The following is a 13,226-nucleotide window of genomic DNA, read 5'->3' as shown; positions in this document are numbered from 1 at the left end:
CATATTTCTTGAGCACTTACAGTGTGCAGAGCACTTTACTAAGCGCTTGGAAAGTACAAATTGGCAACATAGAGAGACAGTTCCTACCCAACAGCAGGCTCACAGTCTAGTGTATCGACCTCAGTGCTTAGTACAGTGCCTGGTACATAAGCACTTAACATATACAATTAAAACAATGAAAAAAACCCAAAAATGATAGTATCACAGATTGTATTATGTCTGTCGTCATCCTCGAACATGTTTATCGACAGGTCAGTGATGGAGACAAACACTCCACTAGTTGAGTTGTTTTCTGGGAGCAATCGTGCTCCCTCCCAAGTGATGCAGCAGGAGAGATGGAAGGAATAATGCTGATGGTATTCGTTATCATTTACTGCTTGCCAAAGTACTGTGCCAAGCCCCAGGGTAAATCCCATAAAATGAGCCCCCACCTTTTTCCTCTCCTCTTCCTCCTCCTCCCCTCCCCATCGCCCCCTTCCCTCCCTCTGCCCTACCCCCTTCCCCTCCCCACAGCACTTGTATATATTTGTACATATTTATTACTCTATTTTATTTGTACACATTTACTACATTTATTTTACTAATGATGTGTATGTAGCTATAATTCTATTTATTCTGATGGTATTGACACCTATCTACTTGTTTTGTTTTATTATCTGTCTCCCCCTTCTAGACTGTGAGCCCGTTGTTGCAGATTTGTACTTCCCAAGCGCTTAGTACAGTGCTCTGCACACAGTAAGGGCTCAATAAAATCCGATTGAATGAATAATAACTGTGGTATTTATTATGTTCCACGCACTGTAACAAGCACCGGGATAGGTACAGTCTGTGAAGAGCAGACATGGGCCCTGCCCCAAGTTGGGCTTGCATCCTGTTGCACACTGGGCTCACAGTCTGAGAGGGAGAACAGGGACCGTATCTCCATTTTACCAATAAGGAGACGGAAGCATTAGCAGGTCAATGATTTATCCAAAGTCACACAGAACAAGTGAGTGGAAAGGATGGGGTTCTAACCTATGACTTCTGACTTCCAGCCTAAGCAGTAAGGCCCCAGACTGGGTGTCAGGGAAGCTGGTTTCTTATCTCAGCTCTGCCACTTGCCTGCTGTATGACTTTGGGCAAGTATTAATTTCTCTGTGCCTCAGTTGACTCATCTGTAAAATATGGATTAAATACTGTTCTCCCTCCCCCTTAGAGTGTGAGCCCCATATGGGACAGGAACTGTGCCTGATCTGATTGTATCTACCCCAGTGCTCAGTACAGTGCTTGGAATTGAGTAAGCCCTTAAGAAATACCACCATTATTACTATTATTATCACTATTCATTATTATTGTTATTATTACAACCTTCCACTAAGCCACAAGGCTTATGGAATCCTTTTGGGAGGCTTTCTTTATCTGCTGTGTCCTGCCCTGCTCTGTTTTAGCTTTGTTTGTGAGCAATTGATAAAGAAATCAACATGATAACAAAGTAGTGAAGGAAAATAAAAGGCCTTAAAATGAGACTGGCACGCACCAGCATGGGGGCCATTCTATGTAAAGGAATGATTTATCGATTTGAGACTCTTAGCACAGTGGGTGTTCAGTCTTCTTGTGTGGTTTCTGTCCGGGTATCCCTGAGGGAGCAGATTATGTTTGCCCAACTTGTTGAGAAGAATGACGGTCCTATAGTCAGGCTTACTTGGACCACAAAATGATACAAATACTACATCTTAAATGTATTCAGTTCTCTCTCAAAAGATGAATGTTAAATGCAAATGTTTCCCTGTGCAGAGACTCAAGTGGCAGAAACCACAGTACAGTACTCCCAAACACGCCAAATAATCTTCCAGCTGGATGGATGTCAGTTGACTTGTATTTTGACTGTAGGAATAGGAGTGGCTTCTGCAAGTTACTGATGGGGGAGACCCAAAAGCTGATAATTCCTTAGGCATCAGTGATGTCTTATGGACATATTTTTACCCATAGAAGCCTCAAGCCTCTTCTCCCCATTGCTGTGAAATCCCATTCAAATTAATATCTGGGTTGGCAAGATGTGCTCTGGAGGCCAGGGTTCTTTCAATAGGCCAGAGATCTGAAAGCAATTAAATATGTTCCCTTCCTCAAAGAGCAAAATAAGCAGAGTAAATGAGGAAAGTTTTGTTTCCAGCATTTGGGATTTAGGCAATCCTTCTCTTGGGCCGGGTGGGAAATCACTCCTTGACACCTTTCTGTGGCCTCAAACCCTTTTTTCTTTTTTTTAATCATAGCTGGAACTACTCAAAGCTCCTTATATTCTGAAGAGCTTAAAGAAAGTGGGAAAGAGCTAGCTATTTAGGAAGAGGAGATTAGGAACCAAGAGAAAAACACATTCATAATCCAAATTATACAGCAAAAAGAACCCAAAGAATCCACAATGCTTGGAGAAACAACATTCTAGGATCCACTGTCCACTTGGTGGAATATTCTTCAAGCCTCCTTTGGCTAATGGAATGGGAAAGTTGATGCTTGAAGAAATTTCTCAGCAACATCCATGGAAACAAACAGTTATTTTGACATCCTTCCACCATCCGGTCCAAATTCCTGAGTTGCACCCTCAGTGTCACCCCAAGGTTGAATGAATCAGGTGACCAAAAAGACTAAGAAAAATTTCCAATAGCTTGAAAGGTATTGGACCACCCATTTGAACTATAGGCTCTATTCCCTGCAATGCTATGCACCCAGCTCATTTGTATGCCTAATAAGTATTAATTCATTCAGTCATAATGATAATAGTGGTATTTTTTAAGTGGTTACTATGTGCCAGGCACTGTGATAAGTGCTGGGGCGAATATAAACAAAGCAGGTTGGACGTAGTCCCTGTTCCAAGTGAGGCTCACAGTCTCAATCCCCATTTTACAGATGAGGTCACTGAGGCCCAGAGAAGTGAAGTGACTTGCCCAAGGTCACACAGCAGAGAAGTGACAGTGTCAGGATTAGAACCCATGACCTTCTGACTTCCACTATGCCATTCTGCTTCTCCTATTTTGAGCTCTTCCTGTGTGCAGAGCACTGTACTAAGTGCTTAGGAGAGTACAACAATAAACATGTATTCATTCATTCAATCATACTGAGTGCTTACTGTGTGCAGAGCGCTGTACTAAGTGCTTGGAAAGTATAATTCAGCAACAATTAGAGACAATCCCTACCCAACAATGGGCTCACAGTCACATTCCCTGCCCACAACAAGCTTACAGTCTAGAGATTTATGATATTGGTTAATGTTTACTCTATAAGCTTGTTATAGGCAGGGAACATGTCTACCATCACTGTTATATTGTACTCCCCCAAGCGCTTAGTACAGTGCACTGAAAACAGTAAGTGCTGAATAAATTTAATTAATTGATTACTCTGTGCCAAGCACTGTACTAAATGCTGGGGGTTGGTACAACAAAATCAGGTCAATCACAGTCCCTGTCCCACATGTGGCTCATAGTCTAAGATGGAAGATGAATAATAAGAGTTATTTAATCCACATTTTATAGATGAGGAAAGAGATACCGTGATGACCTGTTCCACTAGGAGGAGAAAGCCAGAGGAATCACTCCATAGTGCCTGTCTCTGAGGGAAGTGTGGACACTTAGAACCAATCGTAGAGAGGGATTGGGGTGAAAGTAGAGGGACCAGGTGGGGGGAGATGAAGACCCTCGGCCATTTTTTGAGGCATTAGTGACCTGTGTGCCTGGGAATGCAGGACATGGAGAGAACTTGTGCTGAGGGTCCTGGATGGACACAGGAAAGGATCAGAGAGGATCCCTGGGGGGTTTGGACTCCAGTGACCATGACTCTGAAGGAGCAAGGCTCCTGCCCTCGTTGGGGAGAAGAATGTGAGCCCTGGGATGCCAAGGACAAGTACAGAGCGTCCTGGAGGGGGAAATAATAGGTCCCAGAATGGCAGTTTGAACTGGATTTGCTTACATTTTTTACCTTGTTAAAATCCTATTGTTGAGATCTCAGATGTTGGTGCCTGTCCATGGTAGAGGCTGCGGGAGAAGAACCGGTTTCTGGGGAAACCCTTGGATCTGTGGACCTTTTTGGCCTAGGGAGGAAGCGCTTTGTTTGCAAGCTTCCAATAACCACCTTCACCTTCAGGGAGACACCTGGGGTTTAGCAGTAGAATGGTGGCAATGATAGGGGTGCAGGGGATGCCCCCCAAACCCGCTTTAGACCAAATCTGGAGGGCTTTAGGAACCATTGAAGGCTAACAGGCTTCCTGGCACTCCTAAAGCAGCTCTGGGGGCTCTTTTGGCATGGATTTAGTGCTGAAAAGCCAAATAACATCACATATGGTGTTCAGCAGTAGATTGAATCATGTGGCACCGATCTGTGGGTTCATGAGAGTTTTGGAATCCCCAATGGTGGATGAGAAAAATAGGTTTCTCCAAAGAAACACAGCACCAATATCACAAATAGCCACTGGGATGACAGGGAGCCCCCCAAAAAAGGGAAGATTTTTTTTCTCCTTTGTGAAAGAAGTAAATTTTCTGTGCTGGGCCTCAAAGTCATTTAACTGTAGACTTTTTTTTTTTCTTAATTGGGTAACAAGGATTTTTAAAGTCTGATTTTGGGATTGCACTACAGAAACAGAGGCTAGTCAGAATAGAAGAAAAAGGGAAGGTGGATGAGATAACTAAGATCTTCATCATCATCAGGGGTATTTATTGAGTGCTTACTATGTGCAAACCACTTTACCAAGTGCTTGGGAGGATACAGAACAACAGGATTAATAGACACGTTCCTTGACCACAATCTTACACCTTAGCAATGAAAAAGAATGCTCTCCTGGACAAATGTCAGGAGAAGGGGGTTTCAGCGGGAATCAGAAGGCAAGGTGCTCCTGTTTGCAAAGGAAGTCGAATCTGCCTCCAGATTCAAAATGGAAAACCAGGGAGCTGAGGCAAGAATCAATCATTCGATCATCCAAGCAGACAGCATGATTTGGTGGGTAGAACATGGGCCTGACAGTCAGAAGGACCTGTGCTCCAAACCCGACTCAGCCATTTGTCTGCTGTGTGACCTTGGGCAGTCACTTCACTTCTCTGGGCCCTAGTTACCCCATCTGTAAAATGGGGATTAAGAATGTGAGCTCCATGTGGGGGACTGGGACTGTGTCCAACCTGATTAACTTGCTTCTATCCCAGTGTTTAGAACAGTGCTTGGCACATAGTAAACACTTAAGTAGCGTGGCTTAGTGGAAAGATCCTGGGGTTGGGAGTCAGAGGTCGTGGGTTCTACTCCCAGCTCTGCCATGTGTCTGCTGTTTGATTTTGGGCAAGTCACTTAACTTCTCTGTGCCTCAGTTACCTTATCTGTAAAATAGGGATGAAGACTGTGAGCCCCACATGGGACAACCTGATCACCTTGTATCTATCCCAGTGCTGAGAACAGTGCTCAGCATGTAGTAAGTGCTTAATACCATTATTATTATTATTAAGTACCATTATTATTATAATTAATCAATGGTATTTATTGAGTGCTTCCTATTCAGACAGCACTGTACTAAGCACTTGGGAGAGTACAAGAGAATTAGTAGACATGTTCCCTTTCCATAATGAGCTTACAGTCTAGAGGGAGGGAGAGATATTAATATGAATTAATAAGCAATTTATAATATATAATTCAGAGATATGTCCATAAGTGCTGGGGGCAGAAGGGGAGGGCAAATATCAAATATCCAAGGTCACAGATGCAAGTGCATAGACAGAGAAGAGGGGAGACTAGCCTAAATGAAACAAAATGAGGTGTCAGAGCTGTGGAAACAGGAAACTGAGTGGAAGAGAGCTTTTGCTATGGAGGCAGTGAAAGCAGGAGGAGGAAGAGTGTAGAGAAAACACAAGTGGGACATGGTATAGTTAAATGCTTACTCGCTGGGACAGAGTGACTTTATGCCTTTAAGAGCGGGTGATGATCCCTAGATTTTTCTAGCAACCCTGGAGCAGACAGATCACTCAAAGAGACTGCCTGATTCAGTCAATCATATTTATGGAGTGTTTACTTTGTGCAGAGCACTGCTCTAAGCACTTGAGAGAGTACAATATAACACAGTTAAGAGACTTGCTCCCTGCCTACAAGGAGCTAATATTCGAGAGCCTGAAGCTGATTTTATGGAGTTAAATTCAGGCCTCTTTCAGGGACCAATGACAAACATCTATTCAGTGATGCCATCTGTAGTTCGTAGTATTGTACTCTCCCAAGTGCTTAGTCCCCCTCTCAGGGTCACACCTGGAGAGTTTCCGGTAGTCTACCAGCCTCAAGTACAGGAGGGAGAGTCAAGCAGAGGCATACCCATTCCATTTCTAGCTTGGCCAGTAGCTAGCGAGTGGAAGGCAATCTGCTACACGTCAAAACTCACCTGTGCTGGGCAGCAGCAGCATGGGAGAGAGTCAATCAATCAATCATATTTATTGAGTGCTTACTGTGTGCAGAGCACTGTACTCAATGCTTGGGAAGTACAAGTTGGCAACATATAGAGACGGTCCCTACCCAACAGTGGGCTCACAGTCTAGAAGGGGGAGACAGAGAACAAAACCAAACATATTAACAAAATAAAATAAATAGAACAGATATGTACGAGTAAAATAGAGTAATAAATATGTGCAAACATATGTACACACATACATACATACACATGAGCATGACTGAGACTGAGCCCCCTCCTTCCTCTCCCCCTCCTCCTCCTCTCCATCCCCCCTGCCCTACCTCCTTCCCCTCCCCACAGCACCTGTATATATGTTTGTACAGATTTATTACTCTATTTATTTTACTTGTACACACTTACTATTCTATTTATTTTATGTTGTTAATATGTTTTGTTCTGTTGTCTGTCTCCCACTTCTAGACTGTGAGCCCGCTTTTGGGTAGGGACCGTCTCTATATGCTGCCAACTTGTACTTCCCAAGCCCTTAGTACAGTGCTCTGTACACAGTAAGCACTCAATAAATATGATTGAATGACTGAATGACTACAAGGTAATCAGGTTGTCCCATGTGGGCCTCACAGTTTTCATCCCCATTTTACAGATGAGGTAACTGAGGCACAGAGAAGTTAAGTGACTTGTTCAAGGTCACACAGCTGACAAGTGGCAGAGCTGAGATTAGAACCCACGACCTCTGACTCCCAAGCCCGGGCTCTTTCCAATAAGCCACGCTGCTTCTCAAAGGCTTAGGAATGGGAACCTGGATGGGATGGTAAAGATTGTGGTGGGGTATGTAATAATAATAATAATAATGATAATAATAATGGTGGTATTTGTTAAGCACTTAATATGTGCCAAGCACTGTTCTAAGCACTGGGGTAGATACAAGTAATGAGGTTGTCCCACATAAGGCTCACAGTCCTAATCCCCATTTTACAGATGAGGGTACTGAGGCACAGAGAAGTTAAGTGATTTGCCCAAGGTCACACAGCGGACAAATGGCGGAGCCGGGATTAGAACACACAACCTCTGACTCCCAAGCCCGGGCTCTTTCTACTGAACCATGCTGCTTCAACTGCTTCTATGTAGTTGATATCCTGTCTTTAGTTCATCTGTGATTCCCATATCACCTGCCTCTGGAGGTTGATCTGATCGTAGATCCTAGCGAATGTCAATTTGGTCTGACTGTAAGCACCTTATGGTTAGAGAACATATTGATAAACTCTGTTATATTATACTTCTTTATGCGCTAAGTATTGGTGATTGATTGAGTGAAGGAAATGCTGTATATCTGAGCCTAGGGTGGGGAACAGAACTCTTAGGCGATTATGGGATAAAGTGGAATCAGTTGTTTCACGGACAGTTCTTGAGGCCAAGAAGGAGATTAAATCCTTTATGGCTTAGTGCGGATTTTATTGCCAGTTTGTACCAAGTTTTGCCAAGACCACAGTACTGATATATGCCTCGGTAGAGCGAGCAAAACCAGATCAAGTGTGTTTGTTTCCAGAGAGCACTCCAGCAGTTAAAAATGTCTTGATAGCTGGGCCGGTACTGAGGGCCCCAGACTTAGAAGGAACATTTTTGATTGCTACAGCTTCCAGGACCACGAGGGACTCTGACATCCTGTGGCCTTCCTCAGTAGGAAGCTGTCTTGCCTGGAGAGGAATCTGTCCTTGATGTTGAAGGGGTGTTGGGCAATTGTGTGGGCCCTGGATATTCATTTAATCATTTATTTAATCATATTTATCGAGTGTTTACTGTTGCAGAGCATTGTACTAAGCGCTTGGGAAGTACAAATCGGCAACATATAGAGACGGTCCCTACCCAACAATGGGATACTGTGACCCTGTGTATAGTCACATTGCCGACTGACCACAGAACGCTGAAATGGCTGCAGGAAATGGTCCTGAGCAATCCAGGAGTTGGACATGAGCACGGAATACATGGAGAGTGGACAATGTGGTTACTGACAGCTTATCCCCTTTACTAGGGGATGAAAGTGATATAGTGATTTATTATTTATTTATTTTGACATCTGTATGCCCCTCTAGACTGAGTTCATTATGGGCAGGGAATGTTTTCTGTTTATTGTTATATTGTACTCTCCCAAGAGCTTAGTACAGTGGTCTGAACACAGTAAGCGCTCAATAATTATGAATGAATGAATGAATGAATGCATAAAGCTGCGTTACAAGGATAAACAACAGTAACACTGTGTCACCAGGATTTGAGTGTGTTCGAGTGTCTTGGGGACGATACTCATTGTTTACACCATATTCGGCCTGTTGGGGTGATGTATTATTAAGGTAAGGTTTTTCTTGTAGTATGTAGGGACTAAAGGTCTAGGAAAGATACCTCCACGTACCCTCCTTTGAGGTGGGCACTGAGGACAGCATGTCCCTTGAGACAAACTATCTTCTGCTTGAAATAAGGAGAGGGAGGGTTGATGACTATTCCACTGATGCCCCACACTTAGAAGGAGGAGGAAGTTGGGAGAATCTCTCTTGGGCCCCAAGTTACCGTCTTATTGTGATTTCTAAAAATCCATTAGATTCTAAACTCCTGGAGGACGGGGACAGTGTAACCTAAATGTAGTACTACTAACTCTGTTATCTAAATTCTACTATTATTGCATGTTCCCTTAATGCCCAGAATGGTGCTTAGCACAAAGTAGGTGCTCATAAGATACTATTGAATAAAAAGGTGTTATTTCACATGTCAAAGAAAACATTGTACAAGAAGTCCAATGATCTGAAATGCATTATCTTTTTTATTCCTATTCCTATGAATAAAAGGTACGAATAGTTTCCATAGTAGACTCTGTAGACATAGTAAGGAAAGTGCAGTCACACATGTCCTTATGTGGTACATATTTGTGAACTATATAATTTTTTCTAGACATGTCCATTCTTCAGTATAAAATTATCTTTAAAACTTGCAGGCCTTTCATTAATATTCTCAATAATTGCTGAAATAACAGATCTTTTCAGTGTGTTCTCATTAAAGGCTAATGGAATTTAGGTTAAAGAGTATTGAGTCTCATTCAATTTTGAGCATATAAGGCACCATTCAATTATTTGTGCAATTCTCTCAGGTTACGTGACTCAAAGTCAGAATGGTGGATATTGCAGAAATGACACTACTAAAGTACCATATCTAGAGGTTATTCCTCAATACTCCTTTTGTTCCAAAATTCATCAGTTGCCTGGCTAGGCAGGGGTGAGAATAGTAAATAACCTTTAAAAAATCAGTTCCAAAGAGCTTTTTATAATCTCTGGGTACCATTGTAATTCTGACTTTCTCCATTTCTTTTCGATGTGGCATAAAATTCATATCATTTTTCCTTTATCCTCCCTTTTCACTGTCCCAGCATTGACTATTTTAATTAAAACAAGTTCACCCTACATTATACAGGCAGTCCACAAACTTGTAGCACAACTGCTTCCTGAAAAATGCATCTAAGTGAAAGAGTTATCAATTAATGGTACTTACTGATGTTTACTCTGGGCAGAGCACTGTACTAAGATCTTGGGACATTACAATAGACATGGTAGACACAATCCTTACCTACAAGGAGCTTATAGTTTAGGGGGAAGTTGTAAATTGAAACCAAGGTTCTTAAATTTATGGTTATAAGTGAGGGATTGCTCCTGAACCACAATTGAGAAGAAGCATGGCTTGAGAAGCAGAGTAGCCTGCTGGATAGAGCTCAGGCCTGGGAGTTAAAAGGATCTGGGTTCTAATCCCAGTTCTGCCACTTTTCTGCTCTATGACCTTTGGCAAGTCATTTAATATAATAATAATAATGGCATTTATTAAGCGCTTACTATGTGCAAGGCACTGTTCTAAGCGCTGTGCCTATGTTACTTAATCTGTAAAATGAGGATTAAGACTGAACGCTATGTAGACTGTGAGCCCCTTCTAGACTGCGAGCCCATTGTTGGAAAGGGACCATCTCTATATGTTGCTGATTTGTACTTTCCAAGTGCTTAGTATAGTGCTCTGCACACAGTAGGCACTCAATAAATATGATTGAATGAATGAATGAATGAAAGGATGTGGACTGTTTTCAACCTGATTAGCTTGTGTCTATCCCAGTACTTAGTGCACTCCTGCAGGCAATAAACACTTAATGATTACCATAAAAAAATCAGAAAATGTATTTTTACCAAAATTAGTTAGAATTCTATACTTAAGTAGATGAGATAGAACTACATTAATTTTTGTTTATTGAGTCTGAGAGGTTCCCCAATAGGGTAGTCAATGTAAACTTCATATGCAGTGAAATAGGTGAGTGGAACTGATTTTTTTTAAAGGTTATTTACTATCATGACCCTGGCTTAGGCAAGCAACTCATGACTTAAGTAATTGAAGGAAGCTGATAATCAAATAATCTACCCCTACTCCCATTCCCCAGCCTCACTTGCACTGCCTCACTGTCTGTTTGAATTTACACTTCCATTTTCCCCTATCAAGGATTTTTAAATGATTCCCCCATGTCCAGTGGCTTCTGTGCCCCTTTCCCTGCTCATGCTCCCAAAACTACTGCCATAAAGGAGGCTAGTGTTGGAAACTTGAAACCAATATGTTGTAAAAGTGAAAAGGTGTACATTTGGAAACGTTTTAAGTGCCATTTGTCTTCACTGAAAACAACTTATGCCAGACTTCCTGTGCCAACTAACTCCCCAAACAGGTCATGACCACAATAAGCCTGCCTTTGTTTCTGTCCAGCCAGCTAAGTATCCAGCCAATTAAATATTTAGCCAAATTTTTTCCTTGAGGATTAAAATATTTAAATGTGTGATATGGGCATGGTTCTTAGAATCAGACAGGAAGGCAAACCACAATCTTAATTATTTTTTTCAAGTAGTACTGCGTAGGCTTCTCAGCATCTAAAATTCCTTAGAGCCTTTAATTTCAGCATCACATCTCTGATTAATCTCTCATCTACTTCTCCCCTAGCCTATTTCTCCTGCTAATGTTAATTTGTTAAGTATTTACTATACACCAGGCACCAAGTGTTGGGGTAGATACAGGATAATTGGGTTGGACACAGTCCCTGTTCCACAGAGGGCTGACAGGCTTAATTCCCATTTTGCAGATGAGGGAACTGAGGCACAGAGAAGTTAAGGGACTTGTTCAGGGTCACACATCAGACAAGAGTTGGAGCTAGGCTTAGAACCCAGGACCTTAACTCCCAGGCCCATGGTTTTTTTCACTAGATAATGCTACTTCTCTAAATGCTTCTTCAGCCCTTCTGCATCATATCCTCCCCTTCCCTCTGGTAGATAAAGAAACAGGTTTCTCCACCTCCCTATGATATATTTTACTGCCTGTCTTCCCCAGTAGGTATGAAGCTCCTTGAGAGCAGGTATTGTATCTACTACTTCTGTTGTATTCTCCCAAACACTTGGTGCTGTGCTCGCTGTACAGAGTAAGCATTCAAAAATGCTATTGATTAACTGACTGAAGGACCACTTGGGATAGCCAACATCAGTTTGTGGTTGCAGAGATCTGGGACATTAGGCAGAATTGTTTGCTTGATTCTTTTTCCAGTGGTATTTGTTAAGCTCTTACTATGTACCAGGCACAGTATTAAGTGCTGGGGTAAATACAAGATAATCAGGTCAGACACAATCCCTGTCATATGGGGCTTACAGTCTTAATCCTCATTTTACAGATAATAATAATAATGTTGGCTTTTACTAAGCACTTACTATATAGAAGCCACTATTCTAAAAACTGGGGAGGTTACAAGGTGACCAGGTTGTCCCACGGGGGGGCTCACAGTCTTAATCCCCACTTTACAAATGAGGTAACTGAGGCACAGAGAAGTTAAGTGACTTGCCCAAAGTCACACAGCTGACAGTTGGTGGAGCCAGGATTTGAACCCATGACCTCTGACTCCAAAGCCCTTGCTCTTTCCACTGAGCCATGCTGCTTCTCTAGATGAAGAGGCTGAGGCACAGAGAAGGTAAGTGATTTGCCCAAGGTCACACAGCAGCCGAGTGACGGAACTGGGTTTAGAACCTAAGGCCTTTTGACTCCCAGGCCCGAGATCCTCTCCCCTACTCAAAAATCTCCAGTGGTTACCAATCAATCTGCTCATCAGGCAGAAACTCCTCACCCTCGGCTTCAAGGCTGTCCATCACCTCAACCCCTCCTACCTCACCTCCCTTCTCTCCTTCTCCAGCCCAGCCTGCACCCTCCGCTCCTCTGCCGCTAATCTCCTCACCATGCCTCGTTCTCGCCTGTTCCGCCATCGACCCCCGGCCCACGTCCTCCCCCTGGCCTAGAATGCCCTCCCTCCCCACATCTACCAAGCTAGCTCTCTTCCTCCCTTCAAGGCCATACTGAGAGCTCACCTTCTCCAGGAGGCCTTCCCAGACTGAGCCCCCTCTTTCCTCTCCCCCTCCTTCCCCTCCCCATGCCCCCGCCTTACCTCCTTCCCCTCCCCACAGCACCTGTATATATGTATATATGTTTGTACATATTTACTATCTTTATTTATTTTATTTGTACGTGTTTATTCTATTTATTTTATTTTGTTAGTATGTTTTGTTTTGTTCTCTGTCTCCCTCTTTTAGACTGTGAGCCCACTATGGGTAGGGACCGTCTCTATATGTTGCCAACTTGTACTTCCCAAGAGCTTAGTACAGTGCTCTGCACACAGTAAGCGCTCAATAAATATGATTGAATGAATGAATCCCCCACATTCTATTTGGGGATCCTTCCACTGGGGTCAAGTTTTGCAAAGGGCATCACTAATTCTCTGTCAACTTCCGGGTGACAG

At 42.8% G+C, this 13,226-nt stretch overlaps 1 non-coding gene across 1 annotated transcript; it reads left to right on the top strand.

Moving 5' to 3' along the window:
* The first annotated feature begins 6,222 nt into the window (after nucleotides 1-6,222).
* On the top strand, nucleotides 6,223-6,360 carry LOC119926104. Its single transcript, XR_005450014.1, has one exon. It is a non-coding gene; the product is annotated as a small nucleolar RNA SNORA7 (small nucleolar RNA).
* The last annotated feature ends 6,866 nt before the right edge of the window (nucleotides 6,361-13,226 follow it).

This window comes from Tachyglossus aculeatus, chromosome 3 (genome assembly GCF_015852505.1).
Source record: "Tachyglossus aculeatus isolate mTacAcu1 chromosome 3, mTacAcu1.pri, whole genome shotgun sequence".
Lineage (NCBI taxonomy): Eukaryota > Metazoa > Chordata > Mammalia > Monotremata > Tachyglossidae > Tachyglossus > Tachyglossus aculeatus.
Note: the sequence above shows the minus strand (reverse complement) of the source record. Positions and strands in the feature narration are given on the sequence as shown.